The following is a 15,172-nucleotide window of genomic DNA, read 5'->3' on the forward strand; positions in this document are numbered from 1 at the left end:
TGTGAAGTGGTTCCTGTGAGTCCCTGCCAGATGGAATTATTTGTAATGATAAACAATCCCAATTTCTACATAAGTAATTTAAAACTCACCCTCAGTTGTGAATAAATTTTGTATTATATAACAAAGAACTAATTGAATTTTATTTTTTAAAAATGAAAGACTTTGGATGGCATTTGTCTATTATTAAATATATAACTGAGCTAAAATACTTGGTGTAACAAAAACAAAATGTACTAGATGACACAGTGACAAAGTTGCATCATTAGTATCATTAGAGTATCACAATTAAATATATGAGATATCAGTCTCTCAGAAGGAATGATTTTTTTTAGACATCTAAGGTATGTTTAATGAGAAAATGATTTATGGCGATTGCACAAAACAAGAACAACTCAACACTTTTTCCAAAAATGTAAAATTAAAAAAAAAATTTGCTCTCTTTTTCTGTCCCTATATCTCAATGTAGTATCAAAAATCTTCAGGCTGAAATGTTTATGGAGTCATATTGGTCATTCAGTTACCTGTAGTAAGTCAGGGAAAGCACTCAAAGATATTAAAAGCTTCTCTCTCTCTCTCTCTCTCTCTCTGCTTTTTAAACAAGAACTGAATGGCCAGTATGGTCTAAAAGAAGTTATGTAAAAAGGAAAATGGCTAGTTCACACAGTAGAGGAATCAGAGGATTCTATCAGTAAATAAAAGAAAAAAATTACCTTCAAATAATTTCATGTGGATGGAGTATACTAATAATTATAATTAGACAAAGTGGTTTTTTTTCCCCCCTTAAAAGCTATATGTGTGTGTTATAGAGGAATGGGAGAAAACGTCATATTACTGTTTATGAAGACGATGACACAAGTGAATTTTAAAATTTGGACTTACAAGACAGCATTGCTTATAAAGATCTTCATTTGTTAGCTTTGCTTTAAAGAAAGTATTTGTATAGTATTTGATTAATTATGTTTTCTGTCATTTATCAGTGCTTTTAATGTGTAAAAATGGATTCTTTTATTCCCATATCTAACAAACATAGTTCCTGAAAAAAATATTTGATTATGTATGTAAATGCATGAATCATACATCATTGAATAGGTAATTGGCCAGAGATGATATGAATATTAAAAAGTGTTCAAAAAAGAGGAGAAACTATTGCTTTTCCTAGCCCCATTGCCAATGTTCTATTTGAAGGGAGGGTCCAACTCAATAGAACTCTTGCTAGTGCCGAAGGAGGCAGCTTAACACCATTTCTGAGATGGCAATGCTTTCTGACCTCCACTCATCTCCTCAGCCAGGGTTCTAGTTAATATCATTAACAATGTATTTGAAAGAGTTAAGTAAAATGGGGAAATGACGGGGGGTGGGGAAAGCTGGCACGGGAAGCTACAGTGCTTTGAATACTCATGCGCATTGGAAGGTGACAATCAGAGAAAAATGAAAATTATGCACAGAGAGAAGGTAAAAGACATGATAGATGATTGATGTTGATATAAACATGTTGACATCTCAGAAATCTGCATTTCGGAGATGTAAAAGGATACAAATATTTAATTTGTTTCTAATCAGAGTATATAACCAAATGGAAAAAAATCTATTAGGTTTAAAAATGTATTTTTGAACTTTTCTTCTTTTTTTTACATAAGGACTTAATGCTATAAATCATCTACAAGCCCTATTTTAGCCACATATCACAAATTTGTTTTATGTATTTATTTTTTTATTATACTTTAAGTTCTGGAATACATGGGCAGAACATTCAGATTTGTTACATAGTGCCATAGTGGTTTGCTGCTCCCATAAACCCAACATCTACATTAGGTATTTCTCCTAATGCTATCCCTCCCCTAGCCCCCCATCCCCCAACAGGTCCTGGTGTGTGATGGTCCCCTCCCTGTCTCCATATGTTCCCATTAATTCAACTCCCACTTATGAGTGAGAACATGCAGTGTTTGGTTTTCTGTTCTTGTGTTACTTCGCTGAGAATGATGGTTTCCAGCTTCATCCACGCCCCTGCAAAGGACATGAGCTCATCCATTTTTATGGCTGCAGAGTATTCCATGGTGTATATGTGCCACATTTTCTTTATCCAGTCTATCATTGATGGGCATTTGGGTTGGTTCCAAGTGTTTGCTATTGTGAACAGTGTTGCAATAAACATACATGTGGATGTGTATTTATAGTAGAATGATTTATAATCCTTTGAGTATACACCCAGTAATGGGATTGCTGGGTCAGATGGTATTTCCAGTTCTAGATCCTTGAGAAATCTCCACACTGTATTACACAATGGTTGAGCTAATTTACACTCCCACCAACAATGTAAAAACGTTCCTATTTCTCCACATCAGAGAGGAAGTCTTCTAAAGCTAGATGCACTGCAGGTAGAAACATACCCTATTGACTCTTCCTTGAAAGGTGATTTTAATTTGGAAGATTAAAGGTCCTTATCAATGGCATAGTCAAAGTTGGTAAGAGCTGAAAGACCTTAAAGTACATCTCGTTTATCCAAAAAAAAAAAAAAAAAAAAAAAAAAAAAAAATTGCTGACAGGTAAAATGACTTATACAAGTATCACAAGTAAGCTATCAACCCAACATTAGAAGCTGAGACTGTATGACAACTGCTATCTTGTGCAGTGTTTAGACACAGCATGTTAGCTGCAGCAGAATTGGCTTTTACCCTGCTCCCATTCTCTCCCTATGCACCATGGCCATTATCCTTGCACTTCCTTCACCTGGGAAGGCTCCATATCATCACTGATAAGAAATAATTGTTACTCTCAGCAGAAACGCAGAGCAGTGCTCAGGGTTGATATTCTCATCCTCAAAATAATGTTTTTCTCCAAACCAGGGTTAAGTCACATTGATTAACAGGCATGAGCTTCAATCTGATATTGCCATTGATTGCCCTGCACTTGCCTGTGCTTTAGTAAAGAATTTCAATTTCTAGGATCTGTGTAGCACTTTTCACAAGTTGAAAACTTATTCCAATTGGTGAAATAAAAATGACAACAAGGACTTTCTTCATTTCAATCTCTGATGCGACCCTGCATCTACTACTATGCTTTTTTAAATGTCCAGCTACGTCATCTCAATTCAATAGGGCAGCTAGCCCTGCTGACACAGTCTCATTTTATCCTTCAAATCTGAAAGGATTATAGCTCTCTGCAGTGTTCTTGCCTTTCTAATTCATCATGCCATTTTCTTTAACAGTATTTTTATTTCTATCAAGTATAAAAATGATTCTAAGAAAAGCTGAGTGTTCTGACTATTCCTATAAGTTGTTATTCATTGAATAAACAAAAATATGCACATACAAGTTATTCAGAGATTATAATTCTAAAATGTGCTCATGAGTCATAGTTGTTTCACATGTTATTTCCTGATTAAAGTGTCTAGTGAAGCTTATGATGCATCGGTTAAAATAAAAGGTATAAGTTCTGCTAACCAGACATTTATTAAGTCCCTAATGTAAGCAAGATAACCAGTTAATTTATTTTATAGTTCTATTTAAAATCTTCTATTAGTAGAGTTTCCACATTTAGCAAATAAAAACACATGCCAGCTTAGTCAAATTTGAGTTCCAGATAAATGATAAATACCTTTATTATCATAAGTAGATGTCAAATATTGCATGGGGTATATTTATACCAAGTAATTTATAGGACATATTTGCACTAAAAAAACTATTTTTTGTTTATTTGAAATTCAACTTTAACTGAGAATCCTGGGTTTTATTTCTAGCAATTCTACTTTCTAGGAAAATAGTAATTTAAAATATTTCCTATGTGAGGTAACAACTTTCTACTTTCATCATCATCTATAATAATTAACTTTCTAAATTAATTCTTAAGCCTGCATTAACTCAAATTCAAAATATATTTTATTTTGTGACTTTTGGGAATCAATCTTACTTGACTCTTGCTCATATATTTTTGTGTACATTTCTCAGAGCTTGTAACTGATTTGTTTTTTGAGTACATTGATTGCATTATTCATCTTTCATAAATCCAGAAACAAGGGAGCAGTATTACTGTCCTCTAGATTACAAACTGTGTTATTCTTTGATTTTCTTTTGGTTTTGAATATTTTTTATAAGTGGAGGTTTGGTATTTTGGGACGTCAAACTGAACTTCTTGACACATAGAAAGATTACCAAGCTAAATTTCTAACAAGTAAGAATGATGGCCTTGGTCATTTGCAAGGCCAACTAGCAGTATTCTCTTGGATTTAAGAGGGTGACATCATTTTAAAATTATTCAGAGAATGCTATTATAAAAAGTTCTTGAAATTTGTAGTTGCTAGGCTACTATGTGGAAAAGAAGCATGAGTGAAATTTGTCTGTGCATGTAGGAAAGAATGAAATCAAATGACTTTCAAGCTAGCAGAATAAAGATCTTAATTTGCACCCACAAGCATTAATAATTATTTATGTGAATTAAAAAAAGGTATCCCTGAAAGCTAGAGATTTATAATATGTTTGGACATAGGTGATTTACAATTTTTCAAAGTAAATATTGATTTGAGGCCATATTAAGCAGAATATGAAACAACAAAGCATTTTTCTGCTAATTTTCTTTCTCCTTCTTCTCAAATAGTACAATGGTATGCAAACATTCTTGGTAGAACCAAACTGCAATATAGTTTAAATGCAGCAAGCTAAAGGTAAGATTTGGTAGAGAACAAAATGAATCTGTGATGGGGAAAAAAAATAACAAAGACAGTGGGAGAGAGTGAAAGGATAATCCGCTCGCCTTATTTTCTGCTACTTTTTTTTTTTTTTTTTTTTTTGATGACTGAAGTTTTATGTATTCCAATTCTCCAATTCCTACTAATGTTTTATCGCTATCTTTATAAGGCTGCATTGAGCACTATTTCCCTAGACATTTATCTGCCATCCTGATAAATCTGGTAATTCCCCTCAACAATCTACGGCTCAAGTTTTTCAATTACATTCCTTGGCAATAGGATTGTCTTAAAGCGATTCTAAATTTCAAGATATTGATGGTTTGGAATACATTCTTGTTCCTCGTATTAACTCATCTAAAGCATAGTGACTGTTCAAAATTCAGATTTTATACCATCCTCAGAGAGTTTTATTATCTATGTAAGTTATCTCAAAGGACCCCGTTGCCCCGGTCATTGGAATTTCTGTTTCTGATCTTTCTCTGAATATAGATAGCCACTAAAATGAGAGTCACATGCAATACATATCAGTTGGCACTTTTTCAGTTGATTTTTCCAGTGGCCTGTTACTGTTTAGTTCCTGGGATCAAAGAATCTTTATTTCAGTTAATAGCCTTTTATATATTGTTACAGAGAAATGTTTGTGTTTTCCCCAAATTCGTATGTTGAAGTCCTAACCCCTAATGTATTTGAAGACAGGGGCTGGGAAGAGGTGCTAAAAGTTAAATGAGGTTATAAGGGCAGAGACCTAATAAAATAGGTTTGGTGATTTATAATAAGAGGAGGAGACACCAGAGCTCTCTCTCTCCACCATGTGGAGACACAGTGTGGAGAGGTGGCCATCTGCAAACCAGGAGGAGGGTCCTCACCAAAATCTGACCATGCTGATACTTTGATTTTAAACTTTTCAGCCTCCAGAACTGTGAGAAGTAAATTTTCATTGTTTAAGCTACTCAGTCTACGGTATTTTGTTATGGCAACCTAAGCTGACTAAGACACTAATTATGATATTATTTTAAATAGATATTTTAATAAATATTTTCTAAGAGATTTTTGTAATTTGATATGGGTTGCCATTCCATAATACACTGTAAAGGTACAGTCCATTTCTCCTAGTGCATTATAAACAGCTTCTTCATCATCTTCCAATCCTCTTACTTTTCTGATTCCTCCATCTACACCTATACTTACAGAGTATATGTTTGAAATGCAAATAAAGTATGATTCCTTGAACAATTAAACACCCTATCCCCAAAACTTTAGAATTACTGGATCCACTATGTTCACACGCCATTTAGAATATGAAAAATGTAACGATTCTAGCAAAAATATATATTTTTTATACTTCAGATTTTTTTTAAGGTTTATCACTGACAAAAACAAACAAACAAAAACATGGATTGGTGCACACAAAACTATTGAGCCCCAATGCTGTGCTTTGAAGAACCTGATTGGGCAAGTTTGAGTAAAGACCTATCACAATCTAAGACAGGAAATGTGGTCAAATAAGATGTGCCCTCAAATGCGGGCTCTTGAGAGCAAGATAAATCTTGTGTTTCCCAAAGCATCTACCTCAGCACCTCGTATAGTGTAGGTGGCCAATGTAATTATTACTGAATTAAATTAAATTAAATTAATCAATATGCCAAATTAGGCTTGTAATAGAGAACAGGACTCCCAGTGAGATTACTGCTGTGATGACAACTTGAAGAACCTTCTAGTTAGGTCTTGCACATTGAGTCAACTCTGCTAGACACATCATGACTGAACTTGAGATGAGAAGGCTGTGTTGTCATCTTTTCAAAGACCTAATAAAAGGTGATCTGTCTTCATTGTTGAACTTGGTTAATTTTTGCGTTAATTAAGGACTGTGGGCTATTTCCGTTGCAGACAAAGTTAGCTCATTGCAGATCTTGTGCTGTTATATTTAGAAGTTTCTTATATTAGGGCTGCATCTTCTTTAGCAGAAAGGAAAATCACCCTGTTAGTGGGAACCTTTGCAATGAGTAACTGAATTTTTTATTTCAATATGTTAGCATGATTATTACAATACCTAGATTGGACCATGTGTATTCCAACAAGCCCAAGTGTATTTCCAAGAAGACCAATCAGGTTACCAAAAATCATAGCAATCAGGTTATCAAAAATTATATATTCAATTAAATTTCAGATTGACACCAATGCATACAGATGCCCCAATTATTAGAACATAACAGAGTAGTTAGAAGCAGCATGTTTAGAGCCGAGTTCATGGGCTGACTCTATCATCTACAGGTTCTGTGGTATTAAACAAATTTGCAGCGCCTTAGATTTCAAATGAGGGTAATCTTAGTGTCTACCTCACGGGATTGCCATAAGGGTATATGAGCTCACATTTATAAGGTGCTTAGAACTCATTCTGAAGTAAAAGAAGCAGTTTTGAAGTATTTGTTAGATAAATGCTGTGTGCTTAGTCTCAACAAAATGAACCATAAGTATTAGTCCGTTTTCACGCTGCTGATAAAGACATACCCAAGACTGGGAAGCAAAAGAGGTTTAATAAACTTACAGTTCCACATGGCTGGGGAGACCTCACAATCATGGTGGAAGGTGAAAGGCAAATCTCATATGGTGGTAGACAAGAGAAGAGAGCTTGTGCAGGGAAACTCCCTGTTGGTTTTAACATCAGATCTCCTGAGAGACTCATTCACTATCACGAGAATAGTGCAGCAAAGACTATCTCTATAATTCAATCACCTCCCACCGGGTTCCTCCCATGACACATGTGAATTGTGGGAGTTACAATTCAAGATGAGATTTGGGTGGGGACACAGCCAAACCATATCACTATATTTGGTCAATTTTAGCCTCACTTATATTTTATAAAATTATGATGTATGAATTCCATTTTATAAACATATAGCTCTTCTATGCTTTTCAAGGAAAAATGATAAGTAAAATGTGCCTTATCTTTTCAGGTAAATACAAAATAGTAATTGTTATGTATTATTGAATAGAATAAAATTAGATATTGTAGACATTTTCCTAGAAAAGAAAAAATAAATCTAGGATAATATATAATGTAGGCCACTACTCCCTAGAACTAACCATTCTACTAATCAAAGAATATTTCTGGTCATATGAACTTTCTAAGAAGTGGTATCTAACATAGAGATCTACTATAATATTATTAAGCATAAAAGAACAAGCATTATTTATGTTTTCCTCTCTATAAAGTTTAAAAGATTTAGTATCACAGGAAACCTGAATGTATTTACTAAATGTGTCAGTGGTAGCATCTTTATGAATTATTATAAATGGAAAAACAAGAAATATTCTAAATTGATGTCTTTGAACTTAGTAAGTTTCTAAATTCATAAATTATAAAATTATTATTTTTGAATTTTATTACTTTTAAATATATAATGAACCTCATGTACACTGTACTCAGATGTAAAATGTTTTTATGTCATATTTGCCTCATAATATTTTATTTTTTATTTTTTTGAGATGGAGTCTTGTTCTGTTGCCCAGGCTGGAGTGCAGTGGTGCAATTTCGGCTCACTGCAACCTCCGTCTCCCAGGTTCAAGTGATTCTCCTGCCTCAGCCTCCCAAGTAGCTAGGATTACAGGTGTGTGCTACCACGCCCGGCTAATTTTTGTATTTTTAGTAGAGATGGGGTGCTCTACTAAAAATAAATTAATTTTATTTAAAACCTATTATTTGATCTACAAAAATGGCACAAAAAATTAAATATTTCTCCTAATATAGGATGTATTAAAATGTTTCTTTAGTGCTTCTTAAATGTGTATCTTTTCTTTTCTTTTTTTTTGAGAGGGAGTCTTGCTCTGTTGCCCAGGCTGGAGTTCAGTGGTAATCTCGGCTCACTGAAACCTCTACCTCCGGGGTTCAAGTGATTCTCCTGCCTCAGCCTCCCAAGTAGCTAGGATTACAGGTGTGTGCTACCACGCCCGGCTAATTTTTGTATTTTTAGTAGAGATGGGGTTTTGCCATGTTGGACAGGCTGGTCTCAAACTTCTGACTTCAGGTGATCTGCCCATCTTGGCCTCCTAAAGTGCTGTGATTACAGACACCTCAAAATATTTCTGAATACAATATTATAAAACTAGTTAAAGCATCTCCCTTATCTCACTCTTCTTCTTTGCTTAAATTTGAAGTTGTTTATTCTCTCTATATATGATTATATATTTATTTCTCTATTTATATCCTGAAAAATACATAGTGCTAGTCTGTGTGTTTATAAAATTTACACTGTTCTCAGCCTGGGCAACATGATGAGACCCCATCTCTACAGAAAATACAAAAATTAGCCGTGTGCAGAGGCACACGCTTGTAGCTCCAGCTACTCACAAAGCTAAGCCAAGAGGGTTGCTTGAGCCCAGGAGGTTGAGACTGCAGAGAGCAATGACTGCCATTCCACTGCACTCCAGGCGGGGCAAAACAGAAAGACCCTGTCTCAGAAAATGAGATGAAATGAAATAAAATAAAATAAAACAAAATAAAATAAAATTTAAATAATTGATATCATACTGTAAATATTCTTTTGCAATTTCCTATTTTCATTCAGCATTATGCTTTTGAGATTGGCCATCTTAAAACTAAAAGGATGTAGTTCATTCTTGCTAACTGTTTTTTAGGGTACTATTATATGAATATACCAGAGTCTTTAAATTACTTTATTGAAAAATACTTAAATTTTTTTCCATGTTGTTGCCATTCTACACAATGCTGCAATAAAAGATTTGTATTTGTGTCCTATATACATGTATGAATATTTACATTATTAAAATTTCAGGGATACACAAAATATTCTACTCTTCCAATATTGTCTTTCCAAATATTCCAATTTCCATGTCCACATATATTGCATAAGGAATTTAATTTCCTTACAGTCTCATTAATAGCTAATATTATGAACTTTGCACTTTGTTAGTGTGATAGGTGTGAACATTAATAGCTAATATTATGAACTTTGCACTTTGTTAGTCTGATAGGTGTGAAATGAAAATGTATTAGTTACATTCTCCTTATACTTATTAAAATTCATTTTGAACAGATTTTATGCATTTATATATAATATATAGATATAAAATATATATACAGTCATGCACCACATAATGATGATTTTGTCAACAATGAACCTCATATATGATGATGGTCCTGTAAAACTATAATGCAGTTGAAAAATTCCTATTGCCTAAGTGATTTCATAGCCATTGTAACAGCATAGCACAATACATTACTCATGTGTTTGTGTTCATGCTGGCATAAACAAAACTACTCTGTTGCCAGTCGAAAAAAAAGTATAGCACAATCAGTTACGTATAGTACTTAATACTTGATAATAAACAACTATGTAACTGCTTATATATTTACTATAATTTTTTTTTATTTTAGAGACACTGGTACTTAAATATATATATTTTAAGTTGACTGTAAAACAGCCTCAGGCAGGTCTTTCATGAGATATTTCAGAAGACTTGGTTATCATAGCAGATGACAGCTCCATGCATGTTATTGTCCCTGAAGACCTTCCAGTGAGACAAGATGTGGAAGTATAAGATATAAATATTGGTGATCCTGACCTTGTGTAGTCCTAGGCTAATGTATGACTTTGTGTTTTAGTTGTTAATACATAATTTTAAATAGTGAAAACTAGTTTAAACTTTTTAAAATAGAAAAAATGCTTATAGAACAAAGATAAATAGAGAAAATATTTTTGTACAGCTACACAGGGTACATCTTAAACTGTGTTATTCTCTGTGTGTCAAAAGTTAAAAAATTAAGTTTATAGAGAAAAATACTATAGTAGGCTAAGGTTAATTTGCTATTGAAAAAGAAAAATATTTTTATAAATTTAGTGTAGCATCAGTGTATAGTTTATAAAGTCTACAGTAGTGTACAGTAATGTTCTAGGCCTCAACATTCATTCACCACTCACTCACTGACTCACCCATAGTAATTTCCAGTCCTGCAAGCTTCATTTATGATGTGTGCCTTATACAGGTTTACCATTTTTATTCACTATAACATATTTTTACTGTGCCTTTTCTGTGTTTAGTTAGATCTAGATACACAAAAATTTACCATTGCGTTACATTGCCTACAGTATTCAGTACAGTAAAATGCTGTTCAGGTTTGTAGCCTAGGAGAAATAGGCTATACCATATAGTCTAGGTGGGTAGCAGGCTATACCATCTAAGTTTGCATAAGTACATTCTATGATGCTTATACAACAACAAAAAATACTTGGGGACCAACTCCCTCAGAACATGTCCCCGTTGTTAAGTGACAAGTGACACATAACCATAAATATGTACATATACTTAGGCTGTTATAGTTTCTGCTTCTATGATTTGCTTGTGTATCTTTCATTCATGTTCCTTTTAGTTCTTTGTCTCTATTCACTGATTTGTGGAGCTTGTTTGTTTAATTTTCAATAAATTAATTTAAATAAATTTAACATAGGGATCCATCAAATTCACATTCTCTTTAATTCAAGACAAAACTTTAATATTAATATTCTGAAATACATCTTTTTTCTTATTTATACAAATTTAGTCCTTGGTTAAGAAATCCTTCATTACTAAGGGCTGGAAATCTATCGTCCTCAATATTCTTAGGAGTTGTGAAAGTTTGTTTTCATATTTTCAGCTTTCATTCATATGGACTTTAGTTTTAGAATGAGATGGGGGATCTATTTATTTCCATATGGCATCTACTTTTTCCAGTACCATTTAGTAAAGAGTCAACTCTTTATCCATTGATTTTCAGTGCTATCCCTGTCGTCACCACACTCAACGTTTATCCCGAAGAGAGGCATAGCCTTCTGATCAGATTCATTTCTGATCAGCTTATATGATTACACAGTGATTTTTTGCTTGCATTGAAATGTGCTTAGTGACCTAACACAGTATGTGGTAAGTTGTTAGTACTACTCCATTTTTATCTGAAATAACAAGTGTTCTCTAAGTATTGGGCATATGATTTTACATATATCTATAAATCATAGATCAAATATCCAGGCTGATCTTTATTTGATATGTTTCTTCTCTGTACAAGATGAAGATTTAGAAGCGTTGTTACATTACTTATTCTATTTGTCCTTAATTTTTGTACTCTAAATCTTGTTAACATCTATTTTAAGTCATACTTGATAAATCTCATACTAAATACAATATTGACAGAAAATCTTTTTTTTTTTTTTCACCTGAACTGAATTATGCACACTGCGGCCATGAAAGTCCTGAAGATGTAAAATGTTGAGTATCTGCGGTAGTATGGTCATCAACAGTCCTTTGTAAATTGTGCAATACGGGACACTAATTTAGTCTTGACTACACGACGCAATGTGAAGAATATACCCTAATCTTGTAAAAAACATGATTCACTGCTTAGAGAGAAAAGGCATACATGAACATAGCTGATCTAAAGTATTGTGTGATCACCCAAGTTTGAGTCAATCAAAATATTATTCATGAAGAATGTTAGAATTAAAATTTTGGAGTAAGAGTAGGATTTCTATCAGCAGAAGATACTAGAGAGTGTCTCACAAAAAGAAACCAGCAAATTAAACGGTGGGGAGAAAAGAAGTTTGGCAAACATTTTGTGAAAAACAAATAGACAACTCTTTTGGGTTGATTAGAGGGTTTCTTTCAAATACACTATAGATTTGGAGAAACATTTTTATAAGGCTACTTGCATACAGTCTTGCAGTTAAGATATTTGATCTTTATTCTACTGGTAAAAACACAGATTTTTGAAAGTCGAGATGATAATCAGTTTCTCTTTACAAATACTGAGCTGAGCTTTGTGCATGTGTCTGAGAGAAGGAAAAATTTTAACATCTTGGATTTTTTTTTAACAAAATAGTTTGTAGTGATAGTAATCTCTTTGACACTACTATAAGTATATCCATGTTAGTTCATTTACCATTTAATGCTCATAAGACCTTACAAGATAATATTACTCTACAAATTTTTATATAATAAAATACAAAGTTGAAACCTGGATTCATATATTTACTCTGGTGAACTGTATGTTGTCCTATTTTATTCATAATCATCCCATGGATATGTCAACAATATCTTAGGCTTTGCATTATTTAGTTTTAAGCCAATGTAAAATGCAAACTATTAAACTGGTTTTATGCTTAAAAGTATTTCAACAACACTTCCTGGAATGTAAGCAGTAGAGCCAAAATTATCTTATTTGTAGTAACATTAATGTATTATGTGGAAAAGGGAGTAGATAGTTTCAGAGGAAAATATACATGATGAGATTGTACTTCGCTACACCGTGACAGTGTTTCTCAAAATTCAGTGACATGTATGATTTTTTAATTTTGCTGCTATTCATCAGTGCCAACATGCACCTAATAATTGTCTATCAACTTATACATTAAATTTAGAATAAGAAGATTCACATAATTAATAAGAACAGAAAACTAATATCTTTTGCCTTTAGTGAAGGCTATCTTCAACCATCAATCAGTTATCCAATTTGTAAAATTTCCCTGCTATCACCTCACAGGTGAGCTCTTTGCACATCATCACAAGGCCCTCAACAGTTCACAGCTAGCTTGGCTCTGAATTTGATGATGCCATGAGTAACTCATTAAATTGTGGTGAACATGCAGTACTTCAAGTTGGCACTCGTCAATGGACATAAAGCCTCGTGCATACAGAAGACTGCACAAGCATTTGGGCCAATAATTGAGGTTGTGTATTAGAAGAAAATCAGCCAAACCCTTCTGCATAAGATCTACAGCCATGTCTCCTTCTCTGTTTACAGCAATAAAGGTCATCACCCTCGTTATGGAGCCAGGGAACAGTGACGTATAGGACTCGCCAGTCTGAATTCAGGTGTTCAAACATTATCTTCGGTTTTGTTTTTTTTTTCTCAATTGTCCTACTAATCTTTTCTCTGTGTTGGCTTCATTCCGATGTGGACTCTTCCTCTGTCATGTATGCTAAAAGAAAGGTCTGAGAAAACTATTTTGGGATACGGCACTTAATCCTCATACTTTATATTTCCATATAGCAGAGGAAATGTCTTCTCTAATCTCCAGCATGGTGTTGTAGGGGAGGAATACTTTCTGATTATTTCCATGCCATATTAACTTTGTCCCCAGAGGAGAAGGGACTTACCTAATAAATCCCTCAGGAAGAAGAAATTATACATGCCTAAATCAGTAACCTCTCTCTTTCATATCTGTCTGCCACAGAAAAGGTTCATTCTAGTTTTCCTTCTTGTTTGGTCATTTTGTCACAGAGCCAACTCTCATACAAGAGGCCTGCAGTTTAGTTGTACATGGGTGCCAATGACTAAACAGGTAAACTGTCTTGTTGTGAGACAGTCCTAGTAAGCCTATTTGGCTGCAATACAAAAGTGACATTCTCCAAATAGGTATATCAGTTTAAATTTGAAATATAGATCTCTCCTTTGATGTCTCATATGTCTTGTTTCTCATTTAGTTATGGACTATGAGGGAGGAAATTATATTTTATTTGTTGGCCCTTAATATTACCCATAAGTTATAGAGTTGTTTTACCATATTTGATGATCGCACTAGTGGAAAGGTAATGCTTCCTTTGACTAGTTTCACTAAAATCCGGGAAGAAGTAGTAAATGCATTTACATTTCCCTACCTAAAACCAAATTATCTAGCCAGTTTGATAAAGCATTATAATAGATCCTAACTGAATCTGGTTGGTAGTTGGCGAGGGTCAGTTTCATGTAAACCAGCTGTGTTAACCACAAAGGGGGAGGATTATTAGAAGAAAGGGAGGGAAGACATAGGGTCTGGCACATCTGAACAACAGATGATATAGAGATAAGAGTTTGGCAGTTGGGCCTAGAATGAAGGAAAGTATGAAATTAGAGATTGCTATGGACTGAATGTTTGTGTCCACCCAAAATTCATATATTGAAAGGATGTGATGGTACTGGGAGGTGGGCCTTTGGGAGGTAATTATGTCATGAAGTTGGAGCTGTCACAAATGGAATTAGCTCCCTTGTAAGAAGAGGCATGAGTGTTTCCTCTCTATCTACTTTCTACCATGTGAGGATACAACAAGAAAGACGGCTGTCTGTAAACAAGGAAGTGGCCCTCCAACCAGACGCTGAATCTTCTAGAATCTGGATGCTGGGCTTCCCTGTTTATAGAATCATGAAAAATAAATATTTGTAATTAAGCCACCCAGTATATGGTATATTTGTTACAACAGCCCAAACTGACTTAAGACAGGGATGAATGAATTACAAACTTTTATCTTGGATGATTTGGTATATTGTGGGATTATCACCAAGCTGATATAGGAAAAATAAGAATATTTTGGTGGGAGGGGAGCAGAGATGGGACAGGAGGAGACGCAATGCCAAAGAGTTCAATTTTTAAATAATCTTAGTTGAAACTTAAGAACATCTAATACAATTTAACTATTGTAAATACAGAGTTCCATGTGTTTCAACATGCATTTGCATCTATCTAA

Source organism: Chlorocebus sabaeus, chromosome 4 (genome assembly GCF_047675955.1).
Source record: "Chlorocebus sabaeus isolate Y175 chromosome 4, mChlSab1.0.hap1, whole genome shotgun sequence".
Lineage (NCBI taxonomy): Eukaryota > Metazoa > Chordata > Mammalia > Primates > Cercopithecidae > Chlorocebus > Chlorocebus sabaeus.